Raw genomic sequence first — 12,472 nt, 5'->3', positions numbered from 1 at the left:
AGAAAACAGAAAACAAAAGGTAAGGTGGTTTTAATTCATTAATGGAAGATTTCAAAATAAAAACGAATGAGTACACACTAAGGGTCTCCAATAAACCCAGCCACAGTTTCTGTCTCTCTGTAATTATTCAAACTATTGATACCGATAACTACATAGGTCAACTGTAAACTACATATATGTGGAAGAGTTCCCCTTTTTCAGTTTTAACATCTTATCTTGTGTGCCAAAAGAGCCCTCAGAGGGCAATGGATTACGTGGTGTTGTGTGTTTTTCAAAACTGCAGGCTTATGTATTTGAATACAAACAAGTACATTGTTGGTAAAGTGGAAAAAAAATAAAACAAGGAGCCAACACGAAACTCTCTCAGGATAATGGTACTGTTGTACTGTTAAACTATTTCAATCTGAGGCCCACAGGGAATTATCCAGTTTGTTGCTGTTTTGTTGGTTTTTTTTTTGTTGTTGTTGTTTTTTTGCTTTGTTTTAAGTAGAACCCCCTCTACCTCAACCACCTTCCTCTTTCTCAGGCACTTTCTTAGTAACAAAAGCAATAGTACACTCCACTAATTTCTAAAGGTCTAGAGAATTAGATAAACTAAGATGGATGAACATTTTAATCAATAAACATTGTTCGTTAGGCTGTCGTGAAATTAGCTGTGTGGGCCTGCTGAGTTTCTGTTGCAATGCCCAAGTTTAAAGGCGTCCATGAACTTTGTTTCATTCTGAAGTGTGAACAGATTTGATACTGATCCAGAACTCCTGCATCGAAGTTTGCATCTTACAATTATAGTCTCCATAAATTTCTCTAGAGTCATCTAGAAGGAAAGATGTTATGCATCCCCAATTTGTTGTAAGAACTTCAGCTTTACCTATGTTTGTAGATGCTCAGTCATGAAACACAAATATTTACAGGGAGGCTGAGGGGGAAGGGAGGATTGTTATGTCTTACGTTCAGCCTGGGCTCCATAGGGAGTTTCAAGCAAGCCTGGGCTACAAAGAGAGAGGTAAACTCTGCTTCCACACATTCAAAAACAAAAGGAGAGTGACAGAGAAGGTGAGGGAAATGGGGATGTTAGGAGGGTAATTGTTGACAGTTCCTTGTGTGTTTTCATGGTGTCCTTCTTTTCAGCTACTTATTTACTTCTTCAGAAATACAAGCAGTGACTTTGATGGACAACACAGTATTCCTTCACTTAACAGTCTTATTTTAAAAGTAATTATGTTAATACTTGTAGACTGACACATAGTGCAACATGAACATAGATATTAATATCACTTCCCCGTAATTTACCCGTCAGCTCCTAATGTATAACATTTCCAGATTTTCCATCAAGAATTTGTTGAGTATCCACAAACATGTCAACTCATATGCAAGTCTGAAGTGAGTTTATCTGTTTATTAGTCAGAGGTGGCTGACACCTTTGTATATGAATACTTGAAGCACTGTTCTTCCATTATATGTGTATTATATCAATTCATATCTATACCTGAAATACCCAGGATAAATGTTTTGCTATTTGCTGATCCCTCCAAGCAACACTGATTGTATCAAAGCTTCAATCTTTTTAAAAATGATCGTGTGTTTGAGCTTCACTATCTAATGAGACAAAATTCTCAAAGCAATTTACCTCAGATTCTTATATCTAACCTCAAATGACATTAAGATTTCATTTGTTCTCTTTCACGTTTGGTGAAAGTAATATCAATGATTTTCAGGGTTCATAAAATTTATCTGGGAACTTTTCTGTGACTTGAACACATGAGACAACTATCTTTCCTGTGTATTTGGTTCAGGTTTGACTATAATATGATTTTGCACCTTTCAATGGTGCATTGGAAACCAATGATTTTCAGAATTCAGAAGAAAAAGTGTGTGCATTTGTGTGTGTGTGTGTGTGTGTGTGTGTGTGTGTGCGCGCGCGCGTGTATATGTGTGTTCATAATGGTATGGTGTGTACACATCTTTGGAAAAATCAGAAGAACCTCAGATTTCATGAATCAGAAGCCATTCATTTGTTTGTCATTTACATTGTTAGTTAGTTTGTTTGAGAGAGGAGCTGTCTCTGAGACCTGAGGTTAGGATATTAGACTAGACTGAAATCAGAGCAAGCCCTACAGTTCTGTTCAGGGGGTTCTAATGTTAATGTCCTGTCCCCCACCTGGTTCTTGATCTATCAGTAAAGATGCCAGGGGCTAACTGCTGGACTGAAGGAAAAAGTCAGGACTTCCATTTCCCCTGAAGAAGAAGTGCAGAGGATGAAGAGGGTTTTCACCATGCTTCCGAGGGAGAAAAGGTGAAGATGTGAGATCTTTGGCAGAATGACCATAAGCTGCTTCTCCAGGTGGGAGATTGGGATGTTGAGGTGGGACTAAAGATAACTGAGCAACTGAAGCTGAGAGCAGGTTGAGAGGTGCTGAGCAAAGGATAATGGGAAGAGCACACTTGCTGAGGAAGGCTTAGAAGAGCTCAGCAATTGAGCCAATAAAGCCGGTTGAATTTGATCAACAAGTATGTCTGTGATGGTTTCATATGCTTGGCCCAGAGAATGGCATTATTAGAAGGTGCAGCCTTGTTTGATATAATGTGTCACTGTGGGGTGGGCTTGAAAACCCTCCTCCTAGCTGCCTAAGAATGCTCAGTCTGTCCCTGGCTTCCTTTGGGTGAAGATATAGAAATCAGCTCCTCCTGCACCATGCCTGCCTAGATGCTGCCATGCTTCTGCCTTGATGATAATGGACTGAACCTCTGAACCTGTAATCTAGTCCCTATTAAATGTTGTCCTTCATAAAACTTATGTTGCTCATGGTGTCTGTTCACAGTAATAAGACCCTAATTATGACAGAAGTTGGTATATTCTCTGGGGCTGGTAGCATGTCCACCCGGAACTTGAAGAGCAGCAAAAGCTACATGCTACACAGATCTCCCATTCTGTCTTCCTAGTTCTGGGATTAAAGTCACATTCCTTCAAACAAATAAAAAGTTTGTTATATGAATTCTCAGGACAGAATGTTGGTTCTGTCTGCTTGTCTAGGAGGCCTATGACCTAGTAAGTCATATACACATTTCCATTTGTGTGTATATCAGGAAGCTGTGAATGTTCCCTGGCAGAATAGATGTTTTTAATGGCAGTCATAAGTCACTGATATTAATGTTTTGGTATTCATTCCCTTAAATGTATTTCTGTGACTTCAAGTGTATGAAAGTCAGATGAGCCAAATGGAATAGCTTGTATCTTTCAGAAATATTACACAAAAATTCCAAACAGTGTTGTATGTCAGGAGAATAGAACATGATGTTAACATAAATATTCATGATTTTTACCCCGGAGTACTCTAGCTGATCCAACTTCACATCACTGGTAGCCCATGAGGAAACAACATTAGCTCAGCCTCCCCTCATCAATTATTGAATATTTAAAGACCTTATCAAGATGCTGAGTTGTGAAGATGGATGAGGCCCTTCATTTATATCCATACTGTCTGAATATGGAAATGCTCTTTTCCTCCACACTTACAGAAAGTATCACATTAGATTAAAGAACACAATCACAAAAAATCCATGAAATATTTTATGCAAATGCAGAAACACAAAAGCTATTTCTTTTACAAAAAGGAAAGAATATATTTCCTGTGGTAAGAAACCTGAGAAGTTTGTGTCTTGAATTGATTATTAATAATAAATTCTGCAGAATATAGGTGCATTTTATGTTCACTCTTCTCTCCATTTCAAAGATGTGTGAGGCTGGGTTCAATATAAGTGTAAATTAGACTTACGCTGTTCATTTCCTTACCTTGTAGACAGGAGTTAATCTTACTCCACCACATTTTCCTTATCATTACTTAGCCTGTTCTCAAGTATGAAAGGCATTCACTGTAATTGTATTTAATATCAGCCCAGAAATTTTCTGCTCTAACAGTCCCATGATTAGTATTACCCTAATACAGCAAGATTAGCCATAACAATTGCAAGTATGGGACTGGTGAGATGGCTCAATGATTAAGAGCACCGCTTGCTTTTCCAGAGGTCATGAGTTCAATTCCCAGCAATCATATGGTGGCTCACAACCATCTGTACTTGGTTCTGATGCCCTCTTCTGGTGTGTCCGAAGATAGTAACAGTGTACTCATATAACCAAAATAAAAAAAAAATAAAAAATACCAAGTGGGAACCCAGAATAACTGGACTCATACATAAAAACCACCACATTCCCAGACTCATCCCAGAATGTGAAGATGCACTTAAGGAAATGTAACATATACTTATTTAAATTATTAAGGTAGCAATTACTGAATAATGGATAATTTCCTGGACTATGCAAATCTTTTGAAACAATGAAATCAACAGCGACAGTCCTTCGATGTGTCAGTAGACTAGTAAATATTTAGGAATTGTGTTTATAATAATTCGAATTTTGGAAAATTGAGATACCTTGACACCTGAATCAGCTCACATATATGATCTCAGTGAAGAAATTTTAAGTTAAATATTAAAAATATCGATCAAGTGACCTCTAACAATGAATCTTAAGACCCAGGCAACATTTATTGACATTGCAGGAACTTGTCTTTATTTCTGTAATTGTTTTTATGCTGTCACTACTTCGGATACATTTGCAACAGATCTTAAATTCCCAGATGAGTTGACTGTGTTCAATATTAGATCAATGCACATAGACGACAGAATAAGAAGTCCTTGCACAGCATGGATTCTTCCTCTCTTTGTAATTGGTTGCAATGAAAATGTTGTCTTCATTTTAATTTGAAGGCTTGTTTTCTTTAAAAAATCATACAAACAAATTCCCTCTCCTAACTCTTATTTTGTTTGCTGTGAGTATGCTTTTGCATGATTGGAGGTTTGCTTTTGTACTCTCAGTTTACAGTGGAAAGGAAAATTTCATTCTGAGAATTGAAAACACCTGCTGAGAGACTGATCATGACACTTGGTCTTTACCTCCATAGGATTATCAAGGGGAGAGAAATTCATGAGGTATTTACAGAAAACCCTCAATGTTAAACATATGTCCTTGTGCTGTGCTTACTATATTGATGTTATTTTGATACTATTACTATATTGGAGCTATTTATTTCCATAGTGACCATTTTTTCCATAGATATTCACAATTCTCTTCAGAAAAGAGAGATTCTGTTACTTGGGAAAAAATATGTAGAATTGGATCACAATGGAAGAAGTAAAATGAACCAGGCATAGAAGTAAAGAACGCTGTGCCACCCATCACTTGTGGAATCTAGACAAAGAAACTCTTAAGAGCATAGTGGGATATTGCCAGAATGCACAGAGCAGCCACAGTACACAACCAGCTGTAAGAGTATAAACCCAGTCAGACCAGAAGTAGTATGGAGTGTGTTCCTATGTGTGCATGCACAAAGAAGTCCCCCACACAACTGCATTAAGTAATTTAGTATTTTTAAAAGAAATAGCATCACATTCTCCTCTAAAACATAAATGGCCATTTAATTTGTTAATGTACAACAGAAATTACAATTAAACTAAAAGAGCAACTATTTTTCTTTCATTCAACAGAAAGTATACATTCTAGATTCATTCCTTAAATCAACAAGCCTATATAAATGCAACATTTCTATGATCTAAGGTTTCTACACTCATTGAAATAAATTGCCTTTCACATAGTAGCACTGGTAATTCAATCTGCAACGAATCCAGGCTCTTCCAAAACTGTTCCTTGTAGAGCTATGACTATGACTTAAAGTGCACAGTTTTAAAATTATTTATTCCAACTTTCAGCTCTCCCCAAGCCTTATTATCCCATATTTCTCTATGTTAACTGCTAATTTGTTTTTCCTACCTCTGGGACATGGTAAGGGATTTGAGAAACAAGGTTAGAATTTTGGAAGAAATGTTTTGTTTACCCTCAGAGACAAGGCACTCTCTGTACTGTGGTGTGAAGTATTTGATCAGTACACACGGAGTCAGCTGATACTTTAAACTGGAGGGCTGCAGCCACAGTCTGGTGATGCTGACAGATGAGGAGGTGTAGGTTCTTATCAGAATGAAGACAGACACAATAACTGTGGGAGTGCTTTATCCTTATTCCTTATGCCTTTCTCTATGGATGCTTCCTGTTCTCCCTGCCTCAGTCATTTGTTCATACGAAATTGAATATACATTTCCAGGAGGCCTCTGAGTCACCACGCATGTAACCTGTGACACACTTTCACTGACGACATGAGATAAAATATTTTCAATGTCATCTTACACAGTATCAAGCCAACTGACATTGCAAAGAGACAGTTGGCACCATTTGTCAGTGTTTTCTTCTCTGCATGGCTTCCATGGGGCAACAGAAAATATCTAAGCTCTAGTCTTGCAGCAAAATGCTCCCAGTTTTGTGAAATTCTTTTTGAGCCAGTGAGTTGACTCTTTATTAAAGAAATACCTTTCATGTTCATGTGTCCATATCTTTCTCCTTAGACCTTCTAAGCAATCCCTCTCCTACAAAGCACATTTCTCCCTGTTGGAATTGAACACTAATAAATAACATACTTAACTAATAATATATGTTGTGATCAATGGCATATGGATGGGTATGTATATACGTGAACATCATCTTGCAAGCAAATTTGGTGCTAGCAAAGCCTGTTTAACCAACAGGAATTAAGTATTTCATATCTGAAATTCTACAATATCCACAATACCCTGCTTTTAACAGACAACATTTTTATGCACGATGAAAACTGAGGGATTTCATCTTGGTTTTGAAAAAATTTTATCCCTATGAAGAGAAAACACATACACTAGAACCATGAATTGAATTTAAGAAGAACAAATAAATATTTTACTTGATTTTTTGTATATTATCTGTGACTAGATCTTTAATAGAATCATACAAAATCTTTCCTAAATTATAGAAAGACATATTAATGGAGCTACAGAAAGCATCCTTATTTTTTCATCTCAGTCATTCTGTGTAGCTCCATGTGCATCTAACTTCCAATTTAACTTCCCAAGCCTGACATCCTTCCAGCATTTTTGCTGACACAATTCAAGGTCAGTCTACCAATAATTCTCGTCTAGTGATAACAGCAAGCACTTTCCTGGTTTCTTCTTTACAACAAGTAAGCTTGTTTTTCTCCAGAAATTAATATAAATATCTTTATGGTTTTGGTGTTTATTTATCCCCCAGTTGCTTCTTTTAGTGACCAAAATGCAAACTATTATATCCTCTGAGATCTCCTGGTCCCTGTAGTATTTAAACCCTGCAATTATTGGACCTATATTCCTTGCTTTCCTTTATTTTACTATTGCCCATTTCTATTTTTCTGTTATTTTAACCACTTATGATGATGATGATGGTGGTAGTGGTAGTGGTGGTAGTGGTGGTGGTGGTGGTGATGGTGTTAGTGGTGGTGATGATTATTGGAGTTGGGGTTACACAACAGATTCATATGTGTATGTCAAAAAACCAAGTCGGTCTATTTCTTTTTCCTTTTCCAGATTTATGTGGATTCTAGAGAGTGCATTTTAACTCCAAACCTCAGTGCTCAAATTTAGTCTCCATTGTACCTCATGGAAAACAAGCGAATTCCATGAGGTTATGAAGTCATGAGAACATCTTCTTCATGAATGGATTTAGTATGTATTTAGTGGAGATTTTAAGGACCCATGACCTCAGCAAAGCTATCATAAAATAGGCATTTGACAGGTGTTGGCAGTACCTACTTGGGCTATTCTACCCTTTATAATTTAATAAATAAAAATCAAATCTTTATAAATTAGTCAATCACAATTATGTTTTTAACCCTAACAAAGTAAAAAAAAAAAAAAAAAAAAAACACCAAAAATAGGAACAAGCAAACAAAATGCCAGTAAGTTAGTTCTGTGACAGAAATGTAGCTACCACAATTAAAAACAAAGTAGGAGAATATGTTTATGTGCTTGACTTTGAAAGTACCAAAATGCAAAATTCATAAAAATAAATCTAACTTTAAATGTAATACTATATTTGTAGTAGAATTGTTAAATTTCTTGTCAGTAGGGAATAAGAGGAATGTTGTCTTCCATTATGAAATGATTCTTTCTTCTACATTCTGACATATTCTTAAGATACATGAAATTCAAAAGTGCTATTTTAAGAGATTATGCACTGTGCTTTTTATGCCGCTCAGAAGAGATTTGCATTTAAATGAGTCATTAATGTCACCATTTGTAGAAATGTGGGTCATTAGATGAGAATACAAGCTGTAACCAACATTCACTTTGCACAGAGATGACAGATTTCAGACATGAAGATTAGACTTCACACTGGCACACAGACTGCCTGAGATGCTCAGGAGTCTGGTGGCCTTTGCTGCAATGCTGATCATCAACAGGATATAGAGACATTAAAAGCTTTTGGAATAGGGAGAGTTGTGTGGATGTTTCTGTTGTACTGACTCAATTAGGAAAAGGAGAATATCTATATAAATTATTTTTTTCTAGCAAAAAATGGTGCCATCATAGCAGGGAATTTATGGAACTTCTGTGAGCTGTTGGATGATTACAGCATTTTTGAAGACTAAATCCATTTATACACAAAAACTACATGAATCCACTTTACGGAGGCTATTAATTTCCTCAATTATCTGTAAAATATCATTTTGAGTACCACAATTTCAACCTAAGTCATTGTATTAATTCATGGGATACTAAGAGGGAAAGAGCCTACCCACAAGGTATAATGTTTAGGTAAGTAAAATATACCTTCTAGAACCTGCCATTCCCAGCCACTGTATTGTAAGCCATGAATATCCTCCAAGTCTTTCTGCTTAAACATGACATCTACAAGTTTATACTTTCAAAGAGAAAATACGTAATACACATATTTTCCCCAAATCATTGCCCCAACATTCATTTTCTTCTTCTGTTTGTTTGAAAATATTTTTCAAAATTTGTCAGAATTTTTCCTTTATTGTTATAGATAAGCTGTTATCAATATTGAGCCAATTATACTGGTTAATCAGACTTCTCATCTGTTGTATCTTTAGGTGCACCAGTGCAGTGGCTGGGAGTAGATCAGGTAGAACTTGGTGTAATTTTTTATTGAATTTAATTATTCATGAAGACCTGTTAAGCAAGTCTTTTCTGATTATGTCGTTATTATATTTTTCAAATGTGACAGTTCCATGAGGCATGAGAAAGGTGAATTCTGGCAAAAAGGAAACTAAGAGGTCTGTATTTCTTATAGTGTGTCATCACATAAAAAATTTAAGTCAAATTCAAATATGTCGGGGAGAGAGAGAGAGAGAGAGAGAGAGAGAGAGAGAGAGAGAGAGAGAGAGAGAGAATTAAGGAGATGCTTTGCTTCCGGGTATTCAGCATTTCCAACGTACTTTTGGGATTTTAACTGTGATTTTCCTACTAATAAATGATCTCCTTAAATTGAAAACATCTTGTTTTAGGAAAGCACCATAAACAGAATGCATTGTCTTATTGTTTATGAATAAACCTGCAAGATTTTCTCACCTTTTTTCAACATAAAGCTTTCATCTCTCTCAAATAAGGACTTGTTTAACATTAGAAAATAAGAAAATTTGTCTTTAGTTTTGGTGGCTATTGAAGTTAATGAAATTGTTGTTTCAGTGAATTCCAGTGCCTATAAAGCTCATATGCACTTCCTTGGATGATTTAAAATGATCTAATTATCTAGTGTCTCTTCAGAAACAATTCCTGAGGAAAGAAATCTGGTAACATCTACAGGAGGGAATTGTCACATACACATGTATACCAGCATCCACTCCTCTCTGTTTATATTTCCCTGTTGTACCTTGCTACTAAGATTGGTGTCTACCATGTCTGCATAGTTCCTCTGAGCTCAGTGCAAAATGGATGACTCCCTTTCCAGCAGGGCTTCCTCTTCTCTGCTTCATCTGGGTAGCACAAACCTCAATCTCCTACCTAAGAAATTCTTTTTCCCTATAAGAACTCACTAACGAGTACCTTGAATTCCTGGAATGCCTCCCATATTGGTCAGGGTTCTCTACAGTCACAGAATTTATGGCTAGCCTCTCTATAGTAAGGGAATTTGTTATAATTACTTATTGTCTATAGTCTAACTCCCCAAGCTGTGAGTTAGAAGTCCAAGGATCTAGTAGTTGCTGAGCACCAAAAGGCTAGTAGATTCAACAGATGTGCTAGCAATTAAATGCAAGCAGGTGAAGAAGAGAAAATCTTCCCTTTTCCAATGCCCTTATCTAGGTCTCCAACAGAAGGTGTGGCCCAGATTAAAGGTGTGAAGCACTAGGCCTGGATCTGGGACTTACCTTGTCCCAGACAACCTTGAACTCTGAGATCTCCTTGCATTAGTCTCCTGGGATTCATAGCCACTATGCCTCAAGATCTCCATGCCAAGTTCAAGGTCAGAAACTTGTATCTCCCAGTCTCAAGGTCTGGATCATAGATGAGCATTCCAATTCTGTATTTTCATTCATTCCAGATATATTCAAGCTGACAGCCAGGAATAGCCATTATACCTGCTTTACAAAGAGGCTACAGCAACCAATGATTTTACATTTAGCCTGAAAATTTCCTACCACTCTCCATGATTCCTATAAAGCCCTTCATCACCCAAAATATAGTGTATGTGCACCACCTATTTGGCAGAAAATCCGCTAAGACATCTATTTCATTAAATATTTTCTAAAAGAGCTGAAACACTGAAATCCTTGGAGAAACCCCCATCTCTGTTTGCCCCCTACTCCCCAACACTCACTTTCAGCTGAAATGAAATTTTGCATACCCCAGCTTTTAAGGACATTGTTTCATCCTTCCAGCCTGGTCTGCAGTGACACCTGGACACCCCAAGGGAAGAAACAGAGAACTTGGAACCATAGCTGGTCACCAACATGCATACCACACATCCCTGATCATCAAAGCAGTGACCATCTCACACTCATTACAAAGCATCTCCAGTGTTGCATGCTGGGACTTGAGATGCAGAGGTGTGCTTGGTATTGATCCCACCTCATACAGTTCAAATCACATACTCTGTCATTACTACATTACAGATTTTATCAAAAGTCATTATCTATAAGGACTGTCTCAAAGCTTCTGAGAGAAGTAGATTAAAACCAAGATGGTACAGAGTTCTTCATAGTGTTTGACAAGGACAAGAGCTCATAAAACAGCTATTATTATTTTGTTGCAGCTGTATATTATCTTATTAATGGGAATTTCAGAACCAGCCCTGCCTAGCTTTCTAACTGTTACATGTCATAAATTTGTTTCCAACACACTTGGATTTTTCTCTCAGTTTTGATGAGTGAGTGTAAGACGATGTGATTTATTCAATTACTAAGTCAAAAATGAGAATTTAACTGTTACAACTTCCAACCTTTCACAAGCATACTGGATAAACAACAGAGACAAATGTGAGTTTCTGTAAGCATGTTGTGAAAGAATGAATATAGATAAATTCCCTTGATAGCATATTTACATTTGACGAAAGCTTTCTTATGTGATGACTGCCAAATAGATGCTTTTTTCCATTTTCAGCCTAGACCTGGGATTTTCTTCTCTTGTGCCTTATGGCATGTGAACATTCCCATGTTCTTGGCCCCTATGCAAACTGTGCTGTGACCCCTTGTTTGACCTTAGTTTGTTTTGCTTTTTGAAACTTGTACCTTTCCTGCTTCATTTCTGCAGTCTTTTTTATCTGTTCTTTATTGATATCAAAACTGATTCACCATTTTTATGCTCAAAAATAATAAAGAAAGAAACAAATAAATAGCTTAAGGTACTATCAATGATGTTGTGTGAGGATGATACAGCTTTCCATAACAACTGTTTGTAGAGTCAAAGGCCTGAAGTACTTCCACCTCCTCACATCATCTCCTATCATCATCATAGCTGGTGACCATTTGTTTCATCATTTTAAACAATGTTGGTCAAAGTGACTTGAAGAGAACCTACCAGTAGGAGGAGTGGAAGGAAATCCAGAAGCTTTAATTATGTTTTTGAAAAAATATGTACAATATGAAAAAATCAGAGCATCTCAGGGTCTGGTGTATCCTAATTTAACAGAAACATTTCCTTTAGTGAGCTAGCCTTGCTAGACTTGTGTCTATCTGTGATTTTCACTAAGGGAAGCTGACACTGAGTTAGAACAGTCACACTCGCACTATAATGCAAATGAGCTCTAACAGCAAAGATGACCCTAGTGTTTAAGACCTTTGTCCTAAAACACATGAACTGGTCTTGTATCCAGAAATCCAGAAATCTGTTTAAAGAAAAGCAAGACACAAACCAATGTCTATAGTTACTGCTAACCATGGAAACATTGAAATGAATGAGAACAATACACTTCCTACATTAGAAATTATCATTTTAATGGTGTCTGGTAGATCTAAATAATGAAGTTCCCAAGGCTTTGAATGATAACAGCTTCTTTCTATTTCCACAGTTTAATAAGTCTGAGTCTTAAGCCCATAGGATGGTGCTACCTACTGCAAAGTTGGGT

This window comes from Rattus norvegicus, chromosome 1 (assembly GCF_021556685.1).
Source record: "Rattus norvegicus strain SHRSP/BbbUtx chromosome 1, alternate assembly SHRSP_T2T, whole genome shotgun sequence".
Taxonomy (NCBI): domain Eukaryota; kingdom Metazoa; phylum Chordata; class Mammalia; order Rodentia; family Muridae; genus Rattus; species Rattus norvegicus.
Note: the sequence above shows the minus strand (reverse complement) of the source record.